This window comes from Callorhinus ursinus, unplaced genomic scaffold (assembly GCF_003265705.2).
Source record: "Callorhinus ursinus isolate GAN/ISIS: 27379988/994484 unplaced genomic scaffold, GSC_fseal_2.0 scaffold24, whole genome shotgun sequence".
In the NCBI taxonomy this organism is placed as follows: Eukaryota; Metazoa; Chordata; class Mammalia; order Carnivora; family Otariidae; genus Callorhinus; species Callorhinus ursinus.
Window position 1 is genome coordinate 6,831,718 of NW_027397086.1, and position 26,742 is coordinate 6,858,459.

At 38.8% G+C, this 26,742-nt stretch overlaps 2 protein-coding genes across 6 annotated transcripts in view; one reads left to right on the plus strand and one right to left on the minus strand.

Annotated features, from left to right (window-relative positions):
• Positions 1 to 9,403, minus strand: part of OLFML2A (olfactomedin like 2A) — a 142,124-nt gene extending 132,721 nt beyond the window's left edge. Inside the window, exon 1 of the mRNA XM_073905751.1 lies at positions 9,380 to 9,403. The gene's annotated coding sequence lies outside the window, so the exon portion shown is untranslated. The remainder of the gene's footprint in view (positions 1 to 9,379) is intronic.
• The window catches only part of NR6A1 (nuclear receptor subfamily 6 group A member 1), a 222,642-nt gene that overhangs the window by 97,842 nt on the left and 98,058 nt on the right, over positions 1 to 26,742 (plus strand). The gene's annotated exons all lie outside the window — the stretch shown is intronic.

Consider the following 26,742-nt stretch of genomic DNA (forward strand, 5'->3'; position numbering starts at 1 on the left):
TGTCCTACCCTTTGAAATCTGTGTGATTGTGACCCTCCATTTCACTATTGATATGCCAACTTCAAAGTATTTTTCCTTTATATTCTTGCTATCTTGTATTTAGCATATGCAGCTAGGAGCTCTTTAATAACCAGAAGTAGCATTTCATCTATAAATGGCTTATTCTGCTAAGCTGTTAACACCTGAAACAAATATTTTAGATACACTTAAGCCTTTCAAACCTGTTATTTTAAAAAACTGGAGTTATTCTCATAGATGAATATGAAAGCAGGATGGATAATAGTAATAGCTATTTATAAAACTATAGCTCCTATTTGTCGAGCATCTGTGGTGTTCTAGGCACTATATCAGACACTGACAAACATTACGTAATTTTCACAACAGCTCTGTGAAGTTGTATTACTTTACCTTTTTTCCCTATACAGGAGGCACCTGTGGTTCAGAGAGGCAAATTTGTCTAGGGTCACACAATCAGAGAGTGCTCAAGCTGAGACTAGATTCAAGTCTTTGTGACTACAGTGCCCAAGTATGGGACCTTTGTCTTGTTTCCTATTGTATATCTAGTTCCTAGAACCGGAGCTTTCATATGCTAAGCACTCAACATATATCCTTCGAATGAATGAGCTGTATACCTAGAGGCTTCTAAGTGGCCACCCAAAAGAAATTGTTCTGTTCTAATAATACAGAATTATATAGAGAAGTGAGGCTGAAAAAAATATAATGCTATTAGCCAAATGGAGGTACTTATATCAAAATCTAGGTCATGATAACAAATGATCAGATTGGGGATCCTCTTTTTTGATGTAACTGTCTAATTTCTTCTGAGTACATATGCTAGATCTCTTTTTTCACTTGACTTTGGTATCCAGTGAATAAAGAAAAGGCAAAAGACACATGATATTGAATCTTTACCAGTGGAAAAAAATCTAGGTGGAAACTCAGGTTCTATTAAGTGTCAAAAAACTAGAATGGGAATTTCTTGATTGGGACATTGGGAACCTCGGTTTTTGTGGAAACAACATTATGCCATTGTACATGAATATACTTTATTTCATTGGTAACAGTAACTTCTTTTTATAGGTCTATGACAGCGAAGACTAAATTCCAATGGGAAGAAAGGTTAATATTTAGACATCTTGTAAGTATAAGTGGTTCTAGTTTTTAAGATGAGTCGTTACAGAAGCCTAGTTGTGACTCTAACCTTTCCTTCTCTTTGTATTTATCATGGATGTCTCAGATATTCTTGGTTGCTAAAAACTAGCTGAGTCATGGGTTGAGTACTCTGAGTACACTAGCTGTGTGATCATGATGGTCATAGCATGCACCATTAAAGGAATGCTGGGGGCTACAAACATAGTAGTATTAGGGAAGGGGGTGAAGGCAATATGAATCACATTAAATCTCCAGTGTATCATGATTCCTGGAATGTCATTTCATGCCTAGACCCCTTTACTGTCTCCCCTACAGAAATTATCTTGTTCTTAATCATCCATCAAAAGGAGACTGAGTTTTTGCATGAGATAGTGGTTTACCACAGATCTGAGTAATGGTCATTTGAAACCAGCCTATGTGTTTGAAGGTATTTCATTTCCTTAATGGTTTAAAAACTATTGAGATCTTGTAGTTTAGTGTATCTCTTTGCTTGAATCAAACACAGCTGAGAGTGCGTTCTTCCATATTCTTATGGACTATGTTAGTTCAGCTTCAAAAGATGGCCAGGCACTTCTCCCAAATCACTGGGTTCATTCTCAAAGTTTCTCAGATCCCTACCATTTTTTTAAATGATAGGGCTCTGGCCATGGTTATCCTCGTTTATAGCTTGTCAGCCTCATGAGGGCAGCTAATTTATCTGTTTTGTTCATCACTTAGCCTAGGTCTAGCACTGTGTATGATACATATTGGGAACTTAATATTTACTGGATGAATGACTAGAAAAAGAAGGTTCTGCTTGATCAGCATTTAGTAAGAACTCAGAAACACCTGCCTGCTGAGGAACATTTCCTTTGGTTACCTTCTGTGATTTCTTTATGTATGCTAATGGTGTCCATGGCAATCCTTGCAATCCATTCTTACCTATCTTTATTTAACTATCTTTCTTGTCTGTCTGTCTAATCTATCTGATTAAGCAGTCCTGTAAAACCTTTTATGGTAACGAGACTTTGCACAAAGAGACTGAATTTGAATACACTCCGGCCAGTCCAAATTTCTCACCTCTAAGTGCTATCTACCCTTTAGCCTCTAATATGAATGTGTTTTTTTTTGGACCACTGCTGGTAACAAGGACTCAGAAATGACTTGTTAAAAGTCACCTAGCTAGGGGCGCCTGGGTGGCTCAGTCGTTAATAAGCGTCTGCCTTCGGCTCAGGTCGTGATCCCAGGGTCCTGGGATCGAGCCCCGCATCGGGCTCCCTGCTTGGCGGGAGGCCTGCTTCTCCCTCTCTCACTCCCCCTGCTTGTGTTTCCTCTCTCACTCTGTCTCTGTCTGTCAAATAAATAAAATCTTTAAATAAATAAATAAATAAATAAGTAAAAGTCACCTAGCTGGATAGCAGCCGAGTTAGGATTTGATGTCCTCTATCTAATCCAGCCCGTTTCTTGGAGACAGATCTACCTTTGCAGATGTCTAACTACACCACACTATCTCCCTTACAGTTCTTCTTCTTCATCTTTTTTTGAAAATCTGCTTTCTGTACTCTGAAAGATTATGTGGCATGTCCAACATTTTTCAGTTATTTGGCATTAAGAAACACCTACTATTCCTAGTTCTACTGGATTATTTTCAACTTTAAAGTGAGTCTACAGATGTAGTAGGAAAACATCTTACCCAGGAATTCCTTCTATGGCTTTGATTTTAAAAGTAATGAATTTTCTTTCCCTTACATGCAGGAGGCTGTTTTCTCGATTGGGGGCAGTATTTTAGAATTTTCATATTTTTGTTTTAATCACCAAGAAGAATGAGTGGAAATCTTATTCCAAAACCAAATATTATTTCTTAATTTAAGGAAATAATTCTTACATATTTAATAACATTAAATTAGTATCAGTATTAAATTACATTTTGTAATATTAAAATCTGAGGTTTTACCTCACTTTTCAGATAATTATCCTGTATTTATTCAATCAACTTATTTAATATTCATGTTCCTATTTTAAATGATTTATTTTTAAAGATGTTATTTATTTATTTATTTATTTATTTATTTATTTGTCAGAGAGAGAGAGAGAGAAAGAGAGCACAAGCAGGGGGAACAGCAGGCAGAGGGAGAAGCAGGTTCCCCACTGAGCAAGGAGCCAATGCGGGACTTGATCCCAGGACTCTGGGATCATGACCTGAGCCCAAGGCAGATGCTTAACCGACTGAGCCACCCAGGTGTCCCGATTTATTTATTTATTTTAGAGAGAGTGTGGGGGGCAGGGAGTGGTGGAGGTAGAGGGAGAGAGAGTCTTAAGCAGACTCTGCACTGAGTTCAGGGCCAATGTGGGACTCTATCTCAAGACCCTGAGATCACAACCTGAGCCAAAACCAAGGGTCGGATGCTTAACTGACAGCATACACAGGTGCCCCTAATATTTATGTTTCTAAGACTTAAGACTCTTTGTGCAGTGTTGACAGCTTTTATCTTCATGTTTGTTTTAATTAAAATTTAAACAAAGAATGGCCTGTGCTATAAATCAGCCTGGAACCCTTCTATTTCCATTTATGTTTGGGAAGAGTCAGACAGTGAACCAGACCTCAAGACCTTACTGTGTTTTCACAGAATTGACATTTCCATGAGTGGTTTCCATGTGCCAGGATGTTCAAGATGCTTTATGTATATGATCCTTGATCTTTAAAATGACTGGCAGGAAGGCTTTAATATTCATATTTTATGCATAAAGAGTCTGAGACAAAGAAAGGAATTGACTTATTCAGGATCACGTAGTAAATAAGTAGCAGAAACAGGATTCCAACCCATGTTCACTTGACACTAAGACCCATGATTCTTGCACCTAGCAGGCATAGGATGGGTTGAGAATGACATCAAAATTTAAGAACCTCATATCCATGTTTATCATGTCCAATTTATTTTAATGGTATATTTGAAAGTTAAGATGTGGTCATGAAGGAATCACTTGGATTTTTTTTTTTTTTAACCACTAAAGACTTGGGGAGGCACCACTCATTGCATCTGGTCTTGACCAGATACCAAGTTCACAATAATTAAAGGCAATAAGGCATTGGATGTTTTACCAGTTCATTATTACTATTATATAATCTGAGTTACTTAAATGTTCCTTGAAAAAAAGCCTCAGTCCAGTACTTGAAAAAAAGATTTTTATTTACAGTTTTTCTTTGTGCTTCAGTCATCTCAGCAAGGGAGAATGAGGTTTCTTATCATTGCATTTCTAAAATAACCTTTTCCAGGACACCTGGGTGGCTCGGTCAGTTAAGCGTCTGCCTTTGGCTCCGGTCATGATCCCAGGGTCATGGGATCGAGTTCTGCATCGGGCTCCTTGATTGGCAGAGAGCCTGCTTCTCCCTCTGTCTGCCACTCCCCCTGCTTGTGGTTTCTCTCTCTCTGACAAATAAAATAAATGAAATCTTAAAAAGAATAAAATAAAATAACTTTTTCCATTTTCTTAAACAGGCATCTGATTCCCTATTTGGAAGCCTTTTTTTTTTTTTATATTCACCCAACAATGTATGCATCCCTTGGTAGAGTTACTTTTTAGCTATAGAACACTGTCCTTCTATATAAAACCTAAGCTCAAATCCATAAATATAAGACTCTAAACACACAGGGACTTTGCTGGTTATTTCAGCCAAGTATGACATGAGATTGTTCTAGTATAAAAGCCAGGCTTCATGGAGCAGTGTGGTCACATATTGGCTGGGGAAAGCTGTCTAGCATACAAATATTTCCATTTTATTCCAGCTGATTTACTGAATGGCCAGTGTTAGTATTTTAGGATATCTGTTTATGACAGCTTGCTTTGTGTGTTGAATAGTATTTGTCTATCTACAAGGAGTCACATTATAAAGATTTAGGGGGGAAATATATTAATAAATAATAAGCTACCCTTTTTAAAATTCCCACTACATGCCTGGCACCTTACTCTGGATGCTTTATGTACTTTATTTATTTTTTTTAAAGATTTTATTTATTTATTTGACAGGGAGAGAGACAGCGAGAGAGGGAACACAAGCAGGGGGAGTGGGAGAGGGAGAAACAGGCTTCCTGCTGAGCAGGAAGCCTGACATGGGGCTCGATCCCAGGACCCTGGGATCATAACCTGAGCCAAAGGCAGCCGCTTAACCGACTGAGCCACCCAGGCGCCCTTGCTTTATATACTTTATTGTGAGTCCTTCCATACCTCATGCAGGTTATCTGTTTCCCCATTTTGTAGATAAGGATACTAAATCTCAGAGAGGTGGATTAATTTGCCAAATATTCTCCAGCTAGTAGGGTAGGTACTAGTAATCAAACCCAGGTCTGACTTATTTCAAGACCCTTGTTCTTTGCTGTTCCATATAGTCATGTGAAGGAGACCATAGAATTATTTGCTTCATATGTTTAGGAAGAACTTTCTTTTTTCTTGATTTTTATTTTTTATTTTTAAATAGGCTCCACGACGCCCACTGAGGGCTTGAACTCATGATCCTGAGATCAAGACCTGAGTTGGTATAAAGGGTTAGACCCTTAACTGACTGAGCCACTCAGGTGCCCCTAGGAAGAACTTTTTGATACTAAGTACCATCCTGGAACATTTTAATTACTCTGGCAACTCTTACCTGTCTGCCACTACTGCCTTAATATTCTTCATAACCTCTTTATTGTGGACCAAGAAAAAAGAAACCTTTGGTATCAAAATGCTTTTTTACACATATCTCAAGTATCATGGTGCTAGCTGCCTTGTCATACTTGTCATATTTTTTACTTAGAGATTAATTTCTTTCATGTCCAGCTGGATGTGTAGTTGAAGATAGGTGTTCTGGATTGAGCAGAGTCTAGATTATTGCTGTCTAGTAGTACTTTTTTTTTTTAAGATTTTATTTATTGGAGAGAGCCAGAGAGAGAGCATGAGCGGAGGGGAGGGACAGAGGCAGAAGCAGACTCCCTACTAAGCAGGGAGCCCGATGTAGGGCTCAGTCCCAGGATCCTGGGATCATGACCTGAGCCGACGCAGACACTTAACCGACTGAACCACCCAGGCGCCCCCAGTAGTACTTTCTCATAGAAATATCCTATATCTGTGCTGTCCAGTATGATAGCCACTCGTTACATGGGGCTAGTGAGTGTTTGAAATGTAGCTAGCATGACTGGAGAAATGAAATTATTTTATTTAATTTTGTTTAATTTAAATTCAGATAAAAATAGCCCATGTAGCTGGTGGCTACTGTACTGAACAGCAGCACAGTTTGAGGTCATAACGAATGCTTGTGTTTGGTGGGTAATGATAGAATTTGAAGAGATCCAGTAATTGGTAGTTTAAAAGTTGCTGATTTGTTTTCCAGCAGCATTAAATTTAGCAGGCATTCGTCTTAAGGCCATGGGACCAAAGTAGAACAGTACATGTTTCCAAGACACTTTTTGATCATTTATAGTCTCATTTGATGAATATTTCAGGTATGATATCATTTAGGATTTGTGTCTGTGAATGGATCACAGAAGAAAGGCTGGAGAACAAAACCATTTATAACTTCCTTGTGTAGGGTCTCCTCCTGTTGAAATGGACACCATTCTGGCCTGTTGGTGCTCAGGTTGCAACATGAGGGCCTGGATGGGAACCTGTGCTCATTGACTGAGATTGGAGAAATACGTCTCTCCCCTCACCTAGAATGTCCATTAATTTTATTTTTTAGGTCTAAAGAAAGGAAAGTAGAGGCAGTTTCTAAATTTAGTCATAGAGCTACAATAATTTGATAACCAACAAAAGAAAATGTAGTTTTCCTTTCTGATATGCCAAAATAAATCCTTAGGGCTTTGATTTTAATTCTTTGTTTTGGAAAATACAACTCAGAACTCAGAAATATTCTATGTAAGATTAGTTTTTAAATTGATATATATCTTTTGGAGAAACTTGTGATTGAATTAAATAATAGATTTTATATGATATTTTGAAGAAAAATTTGTTTCCCTGGAGTCTTGGTATATTTGGTTTCATTTTGATTGGTCTTATGAAATAATTTGTAAAAGATACTAATTATGTGTCACTTGTGTTACTTAGCATATTTCTTCTCTGACATTTTATTTGCAAAATATTCTTCTCCTTTCTATCAAAGCTTACAACTAATCAACTCTGGATGCTTTTGATTTTTCTGACTGTGCCAGGGCATTGAATGAAGTTCCCTATAGTGAGAAAAGAGAGCACATGGGACTCGTGACTTTATGTACTCCAACAATAGAGCTTTTATGACATTGGAGGTGGTTAAAAAAGCTAGAAGTAGCTCTTAAACATGGCATCGCTGTGTTGCCTTTTTTTTTTTTTTTTTTGTATTCTCAGAGCTGCCAGGAGTGTATCGGGCCTGTAATTTCCTGTTCTCTGAATCCCCCATCTTTCTGCAGCTCCAAGCTTTGTGTCCCACAGCCTGTGACTCTGTGCTAACAAATCGCTATTGTCCAGTGGGGCGAATGGTGGCTGGAACTAAAGAATTGCTGTCTGGTTTCTATTCAAATCCAGGTAGTGAGATATATGAATGGACTTTTCGAATCGTCATGTGAATAATGTCTGCTCGGCATGAAGGCTCAGAGCCACACTAGGAAAGATTAACTCCTAGGCTGACCACTAACATCCTTTGTGGTAGAAGGTAGAAACATTCCCAAGTATCATTTCATTCACACTTAATTTTCCATTTTATCCTCCAAAAGTAGGGTTAACCATTCAATTATTTGGCTACTTTTCTCCCAAGTTTTAGTGTTTCTGTTGCTAATATGGAAGTTTGGGAAAATGCTAAGTTGTTTTTCACTTAGAAACACTGTATTATTTTCTGTCAAAAGTTTTCTACCTTACATTTATTATGACATAAAGTTCTCTTTATAGTATACATACAAAATGAGAAAGCTGCTTTTTCCAAGAAACCAACCCTTGAAAATGCTTTTTAACCAGTGAAGGGAAAAATCCTTTTTTGTGTGTGTGCATTCTACTTATTTACATTTTCCCCCCAAAGTCCAAATTTATACAAAGAAAATAGAAACAACTTCAAATGCAGTATACTAACCAAACAAACAAGCCTTATTCAAATTAAGAACCAACTTAAGCATTTGTAAGTATAGCAGAATCAGGATTTTTTAAAATCAGATTTGGAAGCCAGACTTGAAGTCATAATTCTCTTTTATCCTTGGGAAATTATTTTATCTTTGTCTTGTATACCTGAGAAAATGTCCATAGGCTAGAAGTGCCATGCTTTTTTACACTCCTTCCATATCACAGGTACTATGGAACGGAGAGCCTTTTATGTTTCTTTTTGTCTTAAACTCAGACAGCTTTGTAAGCAGTAGTGTGTAGATTACAAGAGTTAGACAAAAGCAGGCGCGACTGAGAAGAGTTGCGGGCGGCGGGGGGGGGGGGGGGAAGCTTGGGGCACTTCCTGTCACTCAACACATTCCAGATCACTAAAAAATTTCCACACCCTTTGCATTCCCTCTTGCCCACCCCAGATCCCAGTATTTTCTGATTCCATATGTTGTGGTATTCATCACACTCCTCTCTATCACTGGGCTCTGGCTAGACTGCTTCAGAGGAGATGCATTCCTTTAGATTGCACAAAGCATAGCTGGGAAAATGGCTGGCAGTTTCAGAATCTAGTCACGATCGCACGCATGAGCACCTCACACATCCATGCCCCTTCCCCCCCCCTCCCGCCCCTGCAGCTGGCTGACCTGTCTCACCCACTGCTGGCCTATCGAACGGCCAGGACTGTCTGGTTTTGGCTCATGCCTTTGTCCATGTCTGGCTTAGTTCCTCTCTGTCTACGCTTGCCACTACCCCCACCGCCCCAGGCAGCACAAGTGTTTGGCCACACAAAACTACAGATAGAAAAGGTGGTAAAGACTTCAAACTTTTTCTCCAACAGTTTATTCTTTTTTGAATTTCTCCCTCTTTTAACTACTCTGTTTTAAGAAAACAAATACAAAATTAATTATCTAAAGGCAAAGAATGCAAAACAACCTTTGTGTTCCTTATAATAACTGACTTCATAACTCTCTCCAGCTGCGTTATGGGGTGTGTATAAAAAGCTTCTGTTCTGAGAACAAAGGAGCACGTGCAGAAATGAGACTAAAAAAATCCACTGACAGTATTTCACTACACAAATTACTTAAAAGATTTTAGTTAAGCTTCTCAACAGATTCAATGTTAAAATGGTTTTTAGTTTAAAAAAAAAATTGAAAGTGCTTACCCAGTAAAAGAACCGAAGTAGTCCTGAACTGTTACGTAAGACTTTTTACAGTTGGATCTTTGTCAAAAGGGGGTGGGGGTGATGGGAGAAAGCAGCAACAACAATCAAAAAAGTTCGAGCTGCTGTGGCTAGAGGACAACTTCTGTGTTTCCAGATAGGATTCTTGCTGTAGAAATGGAACTTCCAGCCAGCACAGCATCCTGTCCCGGTAGAGAAATGAGTTTGTCAGTAAAAAAAAATTAGATACTGGAACCCAGGCTAGACGAGGTATTGAACCGCGCCAGATTTCCTTGCAGCCCTGTCTGCTCAGCTCGCATTGAACTATATATGACCCAGATGATGGACAGAAGCACATTCAGTCATGTGCACTCTGGAAGAAAGCGGATTTGCTGGTCCCTGGCAGTGCAGGGGTTTGTCTTCTGATTGGGCTGTGCCCTGATCAGTGAAATGTGAAGCCCTCACCATTCAGAGGCCGTAATTCAGGACTGGCAGTTTGAGTGTCTGGCTGCCTCTAGTCACTGAGAGAGACTTTGAAGGTGTTGCTTTTGTTTGGTGGCATTAACCACCGAGAGGTTCCTTACACCTATGTACTAGTGTCAGGAGCAGTGCTAGCCTTTCTGAAATGCAAGAAGGCAGCTGACTTTGCCTGAACCCTGTCATCTTATTGTTGATGAACTTGGCCCAAACTTAAACCAATTATTTGATGTGAGAATGTTGTGATCCTAACCAAGGTTTATGTCCACACCATACCCTGGCCTTTATTTTAGGGTTTGATAAGGTGAAAATAAAGGTGTATTTGGCTTCCTAGATGATACAAATTGCTCTTAATGAAAACTAGATGGATGGATAGAAGAGAAGTTAAGTTTTGAATTCTGGAGTCTTTGAACATACTAGGAAGAAACTTTATCTCTTATTATCCCCTTTGTGAAGCTGTCACTCTTATCCCAGTCTTTAGTCACATAGGGGACTGCTGGGGGGAAGCTTCCAAAGTATAGACCCCACTGAGCTGTGACATAGCCTTTAATCATGCAAGACAGCCAGAGTCTACTCTCTCCAGTCTGTCTGAACTAGGGTCCTTGGGATTTATTTCCCATGTGTCTGGGCCACTAGGAAACCAGGTCATTGAATAGTACTGTCAGTTGTGACATTTTTGTTTAGTATATAAAAGTTGTTTGGTTTAATGCACATTAACATGATTTTTTTTTTTAAGTTTCAGGCAGTAAAGTTGTGTTATGGGACCTTGGTACTGATAGATGAAATCCACTCCACATGGGCCAGTCATTTTTTTTCTGGGGACTTATCTCTTTAGGAATTAGCTTAGATAATCCTTAACTGGCTTTTAGACATATAATACTTTGTTTTTCATTTCTTACACTTGTAGAAATAAACCTGTAGTCACTGTATAGAAACTGTCTATTTTGCTGTAAATTCTGGGTTTGGATGTTTGTGCATTTGTGGTTTCTTAGGTGTTGACTACATTATACAGGGTCCTGTGTTTGAGGACTGCCCCGAAATTCTTCTCATGTTTTAACCTGGGAAAAGCTGGCTTGATATGCTACTAGATATACGAATGACCAAAGTCAGAGAACAGACGATGCGTGCCTTCTCTCTTTCTATAAGTCATAGAACAATTATTCTTTTTTAAATTGTAAAATATACATAACACTTACCATTTTAACCATTTTTAACTTTACAGTTCTGTAGTATTAAGTACATTCACATTGTTGTACAACCATCACTGCCATCCGTCACCAGAACTTTTTCATCTTTTTCCCCAATTGAAACTCTGTATATAATACTAACCTCCTACTCTTCCCTCCCCTCCAGCTCCTGGCAACCACATTTCTACTTTCTGTCTCTGTGAATTTGACTACTCAAAATATCTCATATAAGCAGTGCTTGTCTTTTTATGACTGCCTTCCCTTTGCATAATGTTCACTGTGCTCCTCCATGTTATACCATGTGTCACAATTTCCTTCCTTTTAAAGGCTGAATAATATCCCATTGTATATATACCACATTTTATTTATCCTTTCATCTGTCAATGAACGCTAGTTGCTTCTACCTTTTGGCTATTAAGACAATCATTCTTGACCATTCTTCTGACAGTCTTATGAGGGCTTCTTTACAGAGCTGCTCTGACCCATCTCGGAAGCTATTCCATTTTATAAGTTGGAAGGGTTTTGATATACGTTATCAACTCTAGAGACTAACCAGGCCCTAATATCAGGTTTGCTGGAAAAGGGCAGATTCGTTTCAGCCTTCTTGGATGAGATAGTAGATACTACACTCCTAGTAATTCTTTGATACTTTTTGTTTATGGGTTTATCTTTCCTATTACACTTTCAGCTCTTCATGGGTAGGGACTGTAGCCAGTTCCTCTTGAATTGTGTCTGTGCCCTTGTGTAGACTCAGGACCTATAATAAAGTAGACATTAATATTAGTTGGAAAAAAGAATGAATAATAATAATAATTTTTATTGGGTTTTATTATGTACCAGACACTGTGACAGGTATTTTATATACATAAGCTTATCTAATTTTCAAAATAACCCTATGGTATAAGTACCATTACCTTCATTTAACAGATAAAGGAACTTGCCTCAGACCTCACAGCATGTAGAAGATTTAATGGGGATTTGAACTCTGTCTCTTTCAGCTCCAGATCCATTATACTAGAGGCAAATTTCATGGTCTTCATAGGTGATGATCAGTGGGTTTTAGCCTAAGCATTGATTCCAAGTCAAATATTCTTTCAGTGGACATCAGGAGCTATAGCCCTATGATAGATATAGTTCATGAGTAGATTCTCAGAGGAAAGCTTGGCCCATTAGTAACTTGGACCTTTTATAGATTTTTAGCTGAACAATTGCTTATTGAACTCAATTCAGAGATATTCCTGTGTATGAAAATTCTTTATCATATTATTTTGAAAGTGCAGTTAAATGGAATATACTGGAACAAATGCACTGATCTTCATTTCTCATTTGGCAGATACATACCCACAAACATGTATATAGGAATACATATACCATATGTTTATGGTATATATGTGTATATGTATATAAGTGAGTGAGTAAAATCTAGGTGCTAAGGAGAGATCAAGAACAAAACAAAAGATTTTTTTTTTAAAGATTTTATTTATTTATTTGACAGAGAGAGACACAGCAAGAGAGGGAACACAAGCAGGGGGAATGGAAGAGGGAGAAGCAGGCTTCCTGCAGAGCACAGAGCCTGATGGAGGGCTTCATCCCAGGACCCTGGGATCATGACCTGAGCCGAAGGCAGCCGCTTAATGACTGAACCACCCAGGGGCCCCAGATTCTTTTTCTTTTTTTTTTTTTTTTTTAAGATTTTATTTATTTATTTGAGGGAGAGAAAGCGAGAGACAGGGCACAAGTGGAGGGGGATGGGCAGTTAGAAGCAGATTCCCTGCTGAGCAGGGAGCCCTGATGGGGAGCGGATCCCATGACCTGAGCTGAAGGCAGCTGCTTAACCAACTGAGCCACCCAGGTGCCCCCAGGAAAGATTCTAATGGAACTTACATTCTAGTGAGAAAACAGAAAATAAGTTAACAAAGTAAAATGAAGTAAAACAGAAAAGCATGCCATGAAGAAAATAAAATAAGGAATCTGAAATTGACCAGCAAAAAGGAACCTTGTCAGTATTTTTAAATAAGGTTGTATTCAGATATTCTGATTCTAATAAGATTAATTGCTAATATTTGGCCCACATTATTTTTCAAATTCTCAAGTACTGTGAAAAATACAGAAGATAACATTATACACACCTGATAGTCTCATTTTATAAAGACCAGTGGCTTTCAGTTTTTTTGACCATTTTCCACTGTAGAAAGATTTTATATTGCAACTCATTATACACATATTTGTGTGTATGTATCTACATATGAATATATATATATACACCTGAAACCATAGTTTCATGAAATAGTACTTGTCCTTATTACAAGTAGTGTCATTTTTACTTTAAAAGAAATGTTATTTGCAAGCCAGTAAATTGGTTTTACAACCCACTGGAGGGGCAACCTGAACTTTGAAAAATGGCTCTGAGAAGTTACGACTTGTCCAGTGTCACATAGCAAGGAAGTGGCAGAGCTAGGACTTGAATCAAAGCTTGATTCTAAAGCCCTTATTCTACCACATTATATAGCTTCCCTAGTGATACTAACCTTTAATGAAATGGAACGATAATAAACCACAAATGACCTTTAATAACTATTATATAAAATGTAAATTTCCCAAAGGAGAGGCTACAAGAAGGAGCAAAAATAGTATTCCTCTGATTGTTATCTCTGCATTTTTCAAAGAGCTGTTGGCCACTTGGAGTTGTCTGTCCATATCTTGAACAGAATGCAGTTGATAGTACTCATTAGTTATGCTGGGAACCCACAGGTTCCCAAAGCATTTGTACCTCATTACTCAGCCTAGCCCTGAGCTCATTGTGGTTCTTAAAATAATAGCAGTGTAAGACTTAGCTTCTGAATGTGAGAGTGTGGCCTTCAAAAGTGAGGTGTTGCTGTGCGACTTGGAGTCGGGACTCATATATGGGAAAAGATACCTAGAGTCTGAGTTCAGCCCTGCCCTCTCTGACCTGGCTGTGGTACTGGTTAATTTTGTGCAAGGGAAAAATCATGCCCTCCTTTCTCCCTGGAACACAAGGCTATATCAAAGGGAGGAGGAAAGGGAATTAATACGTTTTGTCTACTGTGAGCCATGCACTGTACTCTGGGCACTTCTGACATGGGTTTTTAATTCTCAAAACAGTTCTGTGGGAAAAACGAAAAACAGTTCTGTGAGGGGGATGCTATTTTCCCTATTTTGCAGAAAAGAAATGTTGAAAGAGAGGAGAAGTAACTTTTTTTTAAAGATTTTATTTATCTATTTGAGAGAGAGTGAGAGCTAGAGAGAGAGAGAGAGCACACACACAGAGGGAGAGGAAGAGAGAGAAGCAGATTCCCTGCTGAGCAGGGAGCCCGACCTGGGGCACTATCCCAGGAGTCTGGGATCATGACCTGAGCCAAAGGCAGACGCTTAACCAACTGTAGTACCCAGGCACCCCGAGAAGAAGTGATTCTTAAGAATCACAGTCAGGCAGTGGCTGAGGCTGGTACAGGAACTCTACTATACCTTAACTTTCCAAATCATACCCTTCACCTTAGAGCTAAACGAGAGCTCCAAGCTAATGAGACTGTGTAGACGGGATATTTGTAGGCCTTGGAAATGAAGAGTTATGTCATAAGATGGAAGCCTGTGAATACCTAATTGTGTGGAAATAGAGCTGCTTTCTTACTCCTGTGCAGTGTAGGGTTTGCCTTGCTAGATTTTAGTCTTCACCCAGGGGCTTTGCAATGAAAAATAGGAATTTAGTCTGCTAGTTTCCTTTATTAACCAGCTGGATTGTTTTTTTTTTTGTTTTTTTTTTTCCTCCTTTTTCTGCCATGACTTGGACATAGTTTTTTTTTCCTTTTGGGGCAAATTAGCTTGGCTCTCCAAAGCTTCTGGACCTCCTTATTTCTTGGGTAGGCAAAAATAGTCAGGTGCCAGTGTCTGCTAGGGAAAAGGGTAAAATCACATGGGCAGGATTGGAATTAAGGCACAGACCCTAAACCATTACTCCTATGGCTGCAGGAATATGCTCTTTTTTTTTTTTTTTTGGTGAAAAAGAGACTGACCCAATGTTAATCACTTGATTGTATAATTAAAGCCAAGGATTTTGGATAATTTCTTTAGATACATATATCTGAAGGCCTATTTTTTTCTCTTCCATCTTGCCTTCCCATGGATCCCATCAAGGGTAAAGATGGCAATGTAGATTAGACAAGAAGCGATGGAACCACCATGGGTCAGACCCTATGGTAGGTGCTTTGCAAAACTGTTACTTTGAATTCTTACAATATTCTTATTAAATTGGTATTGCCATTTCCTCTTTTTTTTTTTTTAAGATATTTATTTATTTATTTGAGAGAGAGGGAGAGTGTGTGAAAACAAGCCAGGAGGCGGGGGCAGAGGGTAAGAGGACTCCCGTGGAGCAGGGAGCTCGACGCGGGGGGGGGGGGCTCAATCCCACGACGTTGGGGTCATGACCTGGGCCGAAGGCAGACGCTTAACCCACTGAGCCACCCAGGGGCCCCCCATTTCCTCTTTTATATAAATGAGAAAACTGAGATGTGGAGAAGTTAAATAACTTTTTCAGGATTCAGAAGACAGAACCAGTAATCTAATTCAGATTTTTTTATAGGTGGTTTTATTTTTGTGGCTCCAAAGCTCACTCTTTTTTTTTTAAGATTTTATTTATTTATTTGACAGAGAGAGAGCATAAGCTTTGGGAGCAGCAGGCAGAGGGAGAGGGAGAAGCAGACTCTCCACCAAGCAAGAAGCCCAGTGTGGGGCTCAGTCCCAGGACCCTGGGATCATGACCTCAGCTGAAGGCAGACGCTTAACTGACTGAGCCACCCAGGCATCCAGAGCCCTCTCTTTTTATTACCTGTTTACTGTCTTCACTAAAGCACTTTCATTTATCTCAAGGGCATTGCCAGTGTTCAGAGAATGTTGGCGATGACTATATCCCTTAGGACAGACTTTTTCAGAGTTGGGTTATGAAGACTTCATCATTTAAAATTCGGGCCATCAAGGGGTGCCTGAGTGGCTCAGTCAGTTAAACGTCCAACTTTTGATTTCAGCTCAGGTCATGATCCCAGGGTCATGATCTCAAGGGTGTGAGATTGAGCATGAGATTGAGCTCTGCCTTGGGCTCTGTGCTGGGTCTGGAGCCTGCTGAAGATTCCCTTTCTCCCTCTCCCTCTGCCCCTCCCCCTTCTAAAAAAAATTCAGGCCATTAAAATCTTCAGGAGCTGATTATAATAACATGGATGGACACAGGACCATTGAGACCACTTTGGTCTGATTTCCTGTTTGTAGTGGCTTCTAGTAGGCCTCTCTAAGCAGCCCTATTAACCTTTTATATAAAGATCTTGTCCAGGAGATATGTGACACCAAAATTAACACACTTTCTAAAAGTTTACATGTTCACCATTCACATTAAAATCACAAGTGCCCGTTGAGTAAGATGGCAGAGATTAATTAATTTAAGCAATTTTTAGGGAGCCTTTAACTTACACATTTCTGAATATATAGTTTTCTTCTTTATAAAAATTGTAACCTCTCATTTTTCTCTAGGCTTCCGAAGGCAATAACTATTAATACTTGAAAACTTAGAAAATTGGTATTTTTTTCTTTCATACATATTTTAATTAATACATTTTATTTTTTTAGAGCCGTTTTAGGTTCATTTCAAAATTGAGTGTAAAATACGGAGACTTTTCACATACCCCCTGTCCCCAACATACATAACCTCCCCCACTGTCAACATCAAGCACCAGAGTGGTGCAGTTGTTACAACTGATGAACCTATACTGACACATCATTATCACCCAAAATCCATAGTTTACTTTAGGGTTCACTCTTGGTGTTGTGCATTCTGTGGATTTTGACAAATGTATAATGACATGTGTTACCATTGCAGTATCGTACAAAATTGTTTCACTGCCTTAAAAATTCTCTGTGTTCTGCCTGTTCATTCCTTGCTCCCTCCTAACAACTGGCAACTACTAATATTTTTACTGACCCCATAGTTTTGCCTTTTCCAGATGTCATACAGTTGGAATCATATAGTAAGTATGTGACCTTTTTTGATTGGCTTCTTTCACTTACTGATAGGCATTTTAAGTTTTTTCCATGTCTTTTTATGGGTTGATAGCTTATTTATTTTTAGCAATGAGTAATATTCCATTGTCTAGATATACCAGCTTATCCATTCACCTACTGAAAGACATCTTGATTGCTTCCAAGTTTTGGCAATTATGAATAAAGTTCCTGTAAACATCAACATTTTTGTGTGGATGTAAATTTTCGGTTCATTTGGGTTAATACAAAGGAGTATAATTGATGGATTATATGGTATAAATATATTTAGTTTTTTTTTTGAAATTGCCAAACTGTCTTCAAAAGTGGCTATACCAGGGGTACCTGGGTAGCTCAGTCAGTTAAGCGTCTGCCTTTGACTCAGGTCATGATCCCAGAGTCCTGGGATAGAGCCCTGCTGAGCAGGGAGTCTGCTTCTCCCTCCCCCTCTGCTCCTACCGCCACCCCTGCTCATGCTCGCTGTCTCTCAAATAAATAAATAAAAGTCTTAAAAAAAAAAAAAAGTGGCTATACCAGTTTGTATTCTGACCAGCAAGGAATGGGGGAGTATTTATTACTCCATATCCTTATCAGCATTTGGCATTGTCAGTGTTTTGGATTTTGGTGTTTTGGATAGTAGGTGTATAGTGGTATTTCATTGTTGTTTTAATTTGCAATTCTGTAAGGACATACAACATTGAGCATCTTTTCTTTTGCCTACTTGCCATCTGTATATCCTCTTTGGTGAGGTGTCTGTTCAAGTCTTTTGCCTATTTTTTAATTGGGTTGTTCATTTTCTTTTTGTTGAGTTTTAAAAGTTTCTTTTATATCTTATATAGTCTTTCATCAGATGTGTCTTGTGCAAGTATTTCCTTCTAGTCTATAGCTTGTCTTCTCATTCTCTTGAAATTGTCTGTAGCAGATGAGAAGTTTTTATTTTTAATGAAGTCTAGCTTATCAGTGATTTCTTTCATGGATCATGCCTTTGGTCATTGTCATACCCAGCGTCATCAAGGTTTTCTCCTATGTTATCTTCTAGGAGTTTCATAGTTTTGTGTTTGACATTTAGGCCTATGCTTCATTTTGACTTAACTTTTGTGAAAGGTGTAAGGTCTTTGTGTAGATTCATTTTTTTACATGTGGATATTCAGTTCTGGCACCATTTGTTGAAAAGACTATTTTTGTTCCATCATATTGCCTTTACTCTTTTGTCTTAGATCAGTTGACTATTTTGTTGGTCTATTTCTGGGCTCTCTCTTCTATTCCATTGATCTATTTGTTCTTTTCCAATATCACACTGTCTTAATTACTGGATCTTTACAGTAATTCTTGAAATCAGTTAGTGCTAGTCCCCTGAACTTTGTTCTTCTCCTTCAATATTGGTAGTGTTGGCTATCCTGGGTCTTTTATATCCCCATATCAACTTTAGAATCAGTTTATCAATACCCACAAAATATTTTGCTGTTTTTTTCTTTTAAGATTTTATTTATTTATTTGACAGAGAGAGAGAGAGCAAACACAAGCCAGGGAGAGCAGCAGAGGGAGAGGGAGAATGTGGGGCTCGATCCCACAGCCCTGGGATCATGACCTGAACCAAAGGCAGACACTTAACTGACTGAGCCACCCAGGCGCCCCTGTTTTTTGTTTTGTTTTGTTTTTTTAAGATTTCTTTACCTATTTTAGAGAGAGAGAGTGGAGGGAGGAGTAGAGGGAGAGAATCCCCAAGCAGACTCCCTGCTGAGCACAGAGCCTGACAAGGGGCTCAGTCACACCACCCATGAGATCACAGTCTGAGCCAAAACCAAGAACCGGACACTCAACTGACTGAACCACCCTGGCACCCCTTGCTGGGGTTTTGGTTGGGATTATGTTGAATCTATAAGTCAAGGTGGGAAGAACTGGCATCTTCACAGTATTGACTCCTCTTTTCTGTGAACATTGAATATATCCCTGTTTATGTAATACTTCTTTGATATTTTTCATCAGAATTTTGTAATTTTCTTCATATAGATCTTGTACATATTTTGTTAGATTTAATACCTAAGTATTTCATTTGGGAGGGAGTGCTAATATAAATGGTAATGTATTTTTTTGTTGTTATTTTTTTATTAACATATAATGTATTATTTGTTTCAGGGCTACAGGTCTGTGATTCATCAGTCTTACACAATTCACAGTGCTCACCATAGCACATACCCTCCCCAGTGTCCATTACCCAGCCACCTCTTCCCTCCCATCCCCCCCTCCACTCCAGCAACCCTCAGTTTGTTTCCTGAGATTAAGAGTCTCTTATGGTTTGTCTCCATCTCTGGTTTCATCTTGTTTCATTTCCCCCTCCCTTCCCCTATGATCCTCTGTCTTGTTTCTCAAATTCCACAGATCAGTGAGATCATATGATACTTGTCTTTCTCTGATTGACTTATTTCGCTTAGCGTAGTACCCTCTAGTTCCATCCATGTCATTGCAAATGGCAAGATTTCATTTTTTTTGATGCCTGCCTAATATCCCATTGTGTATATATATACCACATCTTCTTTATCCATTTGTCTGTTGATGGACATCTAGGCTCTTTCTATAGTTTGGCTATTGTGGACATTGCTGCTATAAACATTGGGGTGCACGTGCCCCTTCGGATCACTACATTTATATCTTTGGGGTAAATACCCAGTAGTGCAATTGCTGGGTTATAGGGTAGCTCTATTTTCAACTTTTTGAGGAACCTCCATACCGTTTTCCAGAGTGGCTGCACTGGCTTGCATTCCCACCAACAGTGTAGGAGGGTTCCCCTTTCTCTGCTTCCTTGCCAACACCTGTCATTTCCTGACTTGTTAATTTTAGCCGTTCTGACTGGTGTGAGGTAGCATCTTATTGAGGTTTTGATTTGTATTTCCCTGATGCTGAGTGATGTTGAGCACTTTTTCCTGTGTCTGTTGGCCATTTGGATGTCTTCTTTGCAGAAGTGTCTGTTCATGTCTTCTGCCCATTTCTTGATTGGATTATTTGTTCTTTGGGTGTTGAGTTTGGTAAGTTCTTTATAGATTTTGGATACTAGCCCTTTATCTGATGTGTATGTCATTTGCAAATATCTTCTCCCATTCTGTTGGTTGTCTCTTGGTTTTGTTGACTGTTTCCTTTTTTTTATCTTGATGAAGTCCCAATAGTTCATTTTTGCCCTTGCTTCCCTTGCCTTTGGTGATGTTTCTAGGAAGAAGTTGCTGCGGCTGAGGTCGAAGAGGTTGCTGCCTGGGTTCTCCTCAAGGATTTTGTTGGATTCTTATCTCACATTTAGGTCTTTCATCCATTTTGAGTCTATTTTTGTGTGTGGTGTGAGGAAACGGTCCAGTTTCATTCTTCTGCATGTGGCTGTCCAACTTTCCCAACACCATTTGTTGAAGAGATTGTCTTTTTTCCATTGGACATTCTTTCCTGCTTTGTCGAAGATTAGTTGACCATAGAATGGAGGGTCCATTTCTGGGCTCTCTATTCTGTTCCATTGATCTATGTGTCTGTTTTTGTGCCAGTACCATACTGTCTTGATGATTGTAGCTTTGTAATAGAGCTTGAAGTCCGGAATTGTGATGCCACCAGCTTTGCTTTTCTTTTTCAACATTCCTCTGGCTATTCAGGGTCTTTTCTGGTTCCATACAAATTTTAGGATTCTTTGTTCCATTTCTTTGAGAAAAGTGGATGGTATTTTGATAAGGATTGAATTAAATGTATAGCTTGCTCTAGGTAGCATAGACATTTTCACAATATTTGTTCTTCCAATCCATGAGCATGGAATGTTTTTCCATTTCTTTGTATCTTCCTCAATTTCTTTCATGAGTATTCTATAGTTTTCTGAGTACAAATTCTTTGCCTCTTTGGTTAGATTTATTTCTAAGGTATCTTATGGTTTTGGGTGCAATTGTAAATGAGATTGTGGTAATGTATTTTTAATTTCAAGTACCATTTGTTCAGTGCTGGTATATAGGAAAGCAATTGTCCATTTATTAACCTTGTATCCTTTTTTTTTTTTTAATTTTATTTATTTGACACAGAGAGAGAAAGAGCAAAAGAGCAAGCACAAGCAGGGGGAACAGCAGGCAGGTGAGAAGCAGGCTCCCCGCTGAGCAAGGAGCCTGATGTGGGCCTCCATCCTAGGACCCTGGGATCATGACCTGAGCCAAAGGCAGCTGCTTAACCAACTGAACCACCCAGGTGCCCCTTAACCTTGTATCCTGCAACCTTGCTATCACTGCTTATTAGTCCCAGGAATTTTGGGTTTTGTGTGTGTGTGTGTGTGGATTTTTTCAGATTTTCTACATAGACTGGCATGTCATCTATGAACAAAGGCAGTTTTATTTCTTCCTTTCCAATCTGTATACCTTTTATTTCCTTTTCTAGTCTTACTACATTAGCTGGGACTTCCAGTACAATGTTGAAAAGCAGGGGTGAAAGGAGACATCCTTACATTGTTCCTGATCTTTAAGTATGATGTCAGCTGTAGATTTTCTTTACCAAAATAAGGAAGTTCCCCACAATTCCTCATTTGTTGAGAAGTTTTAGTAGGAATGGGTGTTGGATTTTGTCATGCTTTTTCTGCATCTACTGATATGATCAAGTGATTTTTCTTCTTTAGCCTGTTGATAAGATAGATTATATTAATTGATTTTTAAATGTTGAACCAGCCTTATATATCTGAAATAAACCCCACTTGGTTGTGATGTATAGTTCTTCTTTACATTGTTAGATTTCAACTGCTAATACCTTGTTAAGGAGTTTTGCATCTGTATTAATGGGAAATATTGATTTGGAATTTTCTTATAAGGTCTTGGTCTGTTTTTGTTATTGGCATAATGCTGGCCTCATGTAATGGCTTAAGAAATATTCCCTCTGTTTCTAAATCTCTTGTATATTCTGGAAAAGATTATAAAGAATAATTTCTTCCTTAAGTGAACCCATGTGGGCTTGGTACTTTTTTGGGGGGGAGGTTATTAAATATTGATTCAATTTCTTTAATAGATAAAGGCCTCTTCAGATTATCTATTGCTTCTTGTGTTAGTTTTGGCTGATTATGTCTTCAAGGAATTGGTCCATTTCATCTAGGTTATCAAATTTGTGGGCATAGAATTGTTCATAGTATTTCTTTATTATCTTTCTGATGTCCATGAGATCTATACTGGTATTATACCCTCTTTCATTTCTGCTATTAATAATTTGTGTCTTCTCTCTTTTTTTCTTAGTTAGCCTAGATAGAGGCTTATTGATTTTATTTCTCTTTCCAAAGAACTTGCTTTTGGTCTTGTTGATTTTCTGTATTGATCTCTTGTTTTCAATTTCATTGATTGTTTTTCTAGTTTTTATTATCTCTCTTCTACTTGTTTTGGATTTAATTTGCTTTCCTTTTTCTAGTTTCCTAACATGGAAGCTTAGATCATTGGTATTAAATCTTTCTTTTTTTCTAATATATAAATTTAGTGCTTTAAATTTCCCTTTAGCGTTGTTTTTGATGCAATCTACAAATTTTGATAAGTTGTATTTTCTAAATATTTTAAAATTTCTCTTGAGTTTCCTTCTTTGACCCATGTGTTATTTAGAATTGTGTTGTTTAATCTCCAAGTATATGATTTCCCAGCTATCTTGCTGCTATTGATTTCTATTTTGATTCCATTGTGATCTGAGAGCAGATATTGAATGATGGTTTCTGTTCTTTTAAATTTGTTGAAGTTTGTTTTGTGGCCCAGAATGTGTTCTATCTTGGTGAATGTTCCATATGAGCTTGAGAAGAATGTATAATCTGCTGTTGTTGGATGAAGTAGTCTATAGATGTCAATCATACCCAGTTGATTTCCAGTGCAATTGAAATCAGCTGTGTCCTGGGGCGCCTGGGTGGCTCAGTCGGTTGGGCGTCTGCTTTCTGCTCAGGTCATGATCCCAGGATCTTGGGATCCAGCCCCACATCGGGCTCCTTGCTCAGTAGGGAGCCTGCTTCTCCCTCTCCCTCTGCCTGCTGCTCCCCCTGCTTGTACTCTCTCTCTCTGTCAAATGAATAAACTATTAAAAAAAAAAATCAGCTGTGTCCTTACTGATTTTATGGCTTTTGGATATGTCCATTTCTTTTTTTTTTTTAAGATTTTATTTATTTATTTGATAGAGACAAAGAGAGAGAACATGAGCAGAGAGAGGGAAAAGCAGACTCCCTGCTGAACAGGGAGCCCCATGCAGGGCTTGATTGATCCCAGGACCCTGAGATCATGACCCAAGCCAAAGGCAGATGCTCAACCAACTGAGCCACCCAGGTGTCCCTGGATATGTCCATTTCTGATAGAGAGGTGTTAAAGTCTCCACTAAAATAGTGGATTCACCTATTTCTCATTGCAGTTCTATCAGTTTTTGCCTTACATATTTTGACACTATTGTTAGGTGCTTATCTAATAAGGGTTGTTATGTTATCTTAGAATATTGACCCCTTTATCATTACATAATGTTTCTCTTCATCCCAGATAATGCTCCTTGCTCTGAAAAATGCTTTGTCTAAAATTAATATAGCTACTCCTGTTTTCTTTTGATTGGTGTTCCTATGCTATATCTTTGTTCATCCCTTTACCTTTAATCTATATATGGGTTTCTTCTGGCCAACATATTCTTGGATCTTGTTTTTGGATCCAAATCTGACAATCTCTGTCTTTTAATTAGTGTATTTTTTTTGAGGAAGGGAGGGGCAGAGGGAGAGGGAAAGAGAGAATCTTGAGCTGGCTCCACACCCAGTGTGGAGCCTGTTGTAGGGCTTGACCTTACAACCCTGAGATCATGACCTGAGCTAAAGTCAAGAGTTGGACACTTAACTTACCGAGCCAGCCAGGTGCCCCATTGATTAGTATATTTAAACATTGATGTTTAATGTGATTATTGATATAGTTGGATTAATATCTACCTCTTTGTTACTGTTTTCTGTCTGTTGTCCTTCTTTGTTCCTGCTTTTGTCTTCCACACATTTTCTCCCTTTTTAATTTTAATTGAGCATTTCATATGATTCTATTTTCTTTCCTTTCTTAGCATAGCAATTATATATTTTTTACCTTTTTTATTGGTGGTTGCCCTAGAGTTTGCAATATACATTTACAACTAATCCAGGTCAGCTTCCAAATAACACTATACTGTTTCACAGGTAGTGCACATACCTTATAACAAAATGTTCCTAATTCCTCCCTCCCATCCCTTATATCATTGTTGTAATTCATTTCAGTTATACATAAGTATACATAATAGAATATGAAAATAGAATAAGAAAAATAGAGGTGCCTGGGTGGCTTAGTCAGTTAGATGTCTGAATCTTGGTCTCAGCTCAGGTCTTGATCTCAAGGTTGTGAGTTCAAGCCCTGCATCGGGCTCCTTGCTCAGCAGGGAGTCTGCTTCTCCCTCTCTCTGCTCTTGCTCTCTCTTTCTCGATCTGTCACTCCCAACGTGGAGCCTACTTAACTTCTATTTTTTGTATTCTTTTTTTTTTTTATTTCACATTCACCAATTCATTCTCCAGTGTTCTTCCTTTCATTATATAGATGTGAGTTTCTGACCTGTATTGTTTTCATTCTCTCTGAAGAAATTTTTTTTTTTTTAAGATTTTATTTATTTGACAGAGAGAGAACACAAGCCAGGGGAGCTGCAGGCAGAGGGAGAGGGAGAAGCAGGCTCTGCACTGAGCAAGGAGCCCGATGCAGGGTTCGATCTGTAGGACCCTGGGATCATGACGTGAGCCAAAGGCAGATGCTTGACTGACTGAGCCACCCATGCGCCTAATTTTTTCTTTATCTTTAATTTTCTGAAGTTTGAATATGATATGCCTACGTACTTTTTTGGTATTTATCCTGCTTGGTGTTCTCTGCGCTTCTTGGATCTGTAGTTTGGTATCTGACATTAATTTATGGAAATTCTCAGTCATTACTGCTTTATTTATTTATTTTATTTTTAATTTGTCAGAGAGAGAGCACGAGAGCACAAGCAGGGAGAGCAGCAGGCAGAGGGAGAAGCAGACTCCCCGCTGAGCAAGGAGCCCAATGCGGGTCATGATCCCAAGGTATTGGGATTGAGTCCTGCATCAGGCTCCTTGCTACGTGGGGAGCCTGCTTCTCCCTCTGCCTGCCGCTCCCCCTGCTTGTGCTTGCTCTCTGCCTCTCTCTCCCTCTCTCTCTGACAAATAAATAAATAAAATCTTTAAATATATATATATTCTTTTTAAATAAATAAATATTGCTTCTCTTCCTTTCTCTCTTTTCCTTCTAGTATTCCCATTACATTTCCTTTTGTTGTCCCACAGCTCTTGGATATTCTCTTCTTTTTGTTTGTTTGCTTTGGTCTTTTTTCTCTTTGTTTTTTAGTTTTGGAAGTTTCTACTATCATATCTTCAAACTCAGAGATCTTTCTTTAGCCATTCCCAGTCTATGTATGAGCCCATCAAAGCCATCTTCATTTCTATTACAGTATTTTTGATCTCTAGCATTTCATTTTTATTCTTTATTAGAATTTCCATCTCTCTGCTTACATTATCCATCTGCCTTTCATGTTGTCTGCATTTTCCATTAAAGCCCTTAGCATATTAATTATAATTTTTTAAAGTTCCTGCTCTGGTAATTCCAACACTCCTGCAATATCTGATTCTGATACTGGTTTTGCCCCCTTTTTCTTTTTAAGATTTTATTTATTTATTTGGAAGAGAGAGAGAAAGCAGCAGCAGGGGTAGGGGCAGAGGAAGAGGGGAAAGCAGGTTCCCCGCTGAGCAGGAAACCCAAAGAAGGGCTCAATCCCAGGACCCTGGGATCATGACCTGAGCTGAAGGCAGATGCTTAACCAACTGAGCCACCCAGGTGCACCCTGGTTCTGCCTTTTCAAACTGTTTTTTGCATGTTAGTTTGCCTTGTGATTTTTTTGTTGAAAGTCAGATATGATGTACTGGGTAAAAGAACTATGGTATATAAGCTTTTAATAACACAGTGGTAAGATGTAGGGGAAGGGAAAGCATTCTGTAGTCCTTTGATTAGGTTTGAGTCTTGGTGAGCTTCTGCCCATGGACGGTGGAATTCGAATACCAGTACTTCTCACTTTTCTTTTTTTTTAACCTTTCAGGCAAGAAAGAATGGCTGGAGGGGGCTGGAGTGTTGGGTATTTCCATTTATCAGGTAGGTTAGGCTCTGATGAAACTTCAGCAAGTTAGGCTGCTCTGGTAAAATAATTTATCCTGAATGCTCTGATACATTTAAAAATGGTTCCTTTTCCCCTCCCTCTACTAGAAGCAACAGGGAATTTTTCTCTGACACTCATTGTGATGTCCTGGTAGAGCTCTTAAGACTCATGAAAGTATGGGACCCTCCTGTTATTGGGCCCCCCTGGAGTTTTTAACTCTCAGAGCTGTCCACACTTAGCCTCCAGCAAGCACGTCATCAGTTGTAGTTAGGTTTTTCTTATTTTGGCACTAGTTCCCATGGAGTTCTCTGCTCATGAGTTTCTGCTTTGGTAAATTGTGATTCTCTGTTATCTGTATCTGTCTCTCCAATTTTGGGGGCAGTCGTTTGCCAGGTGATCTCACTTCTCTGCCAAATCTAAGAAGAGTTGTTGGATTTTTCATTTTGTTCAGCTTTTTCTTGTTAGGACAGGGTGGCAACTTATAAACTCTTTATATGGCTGTAC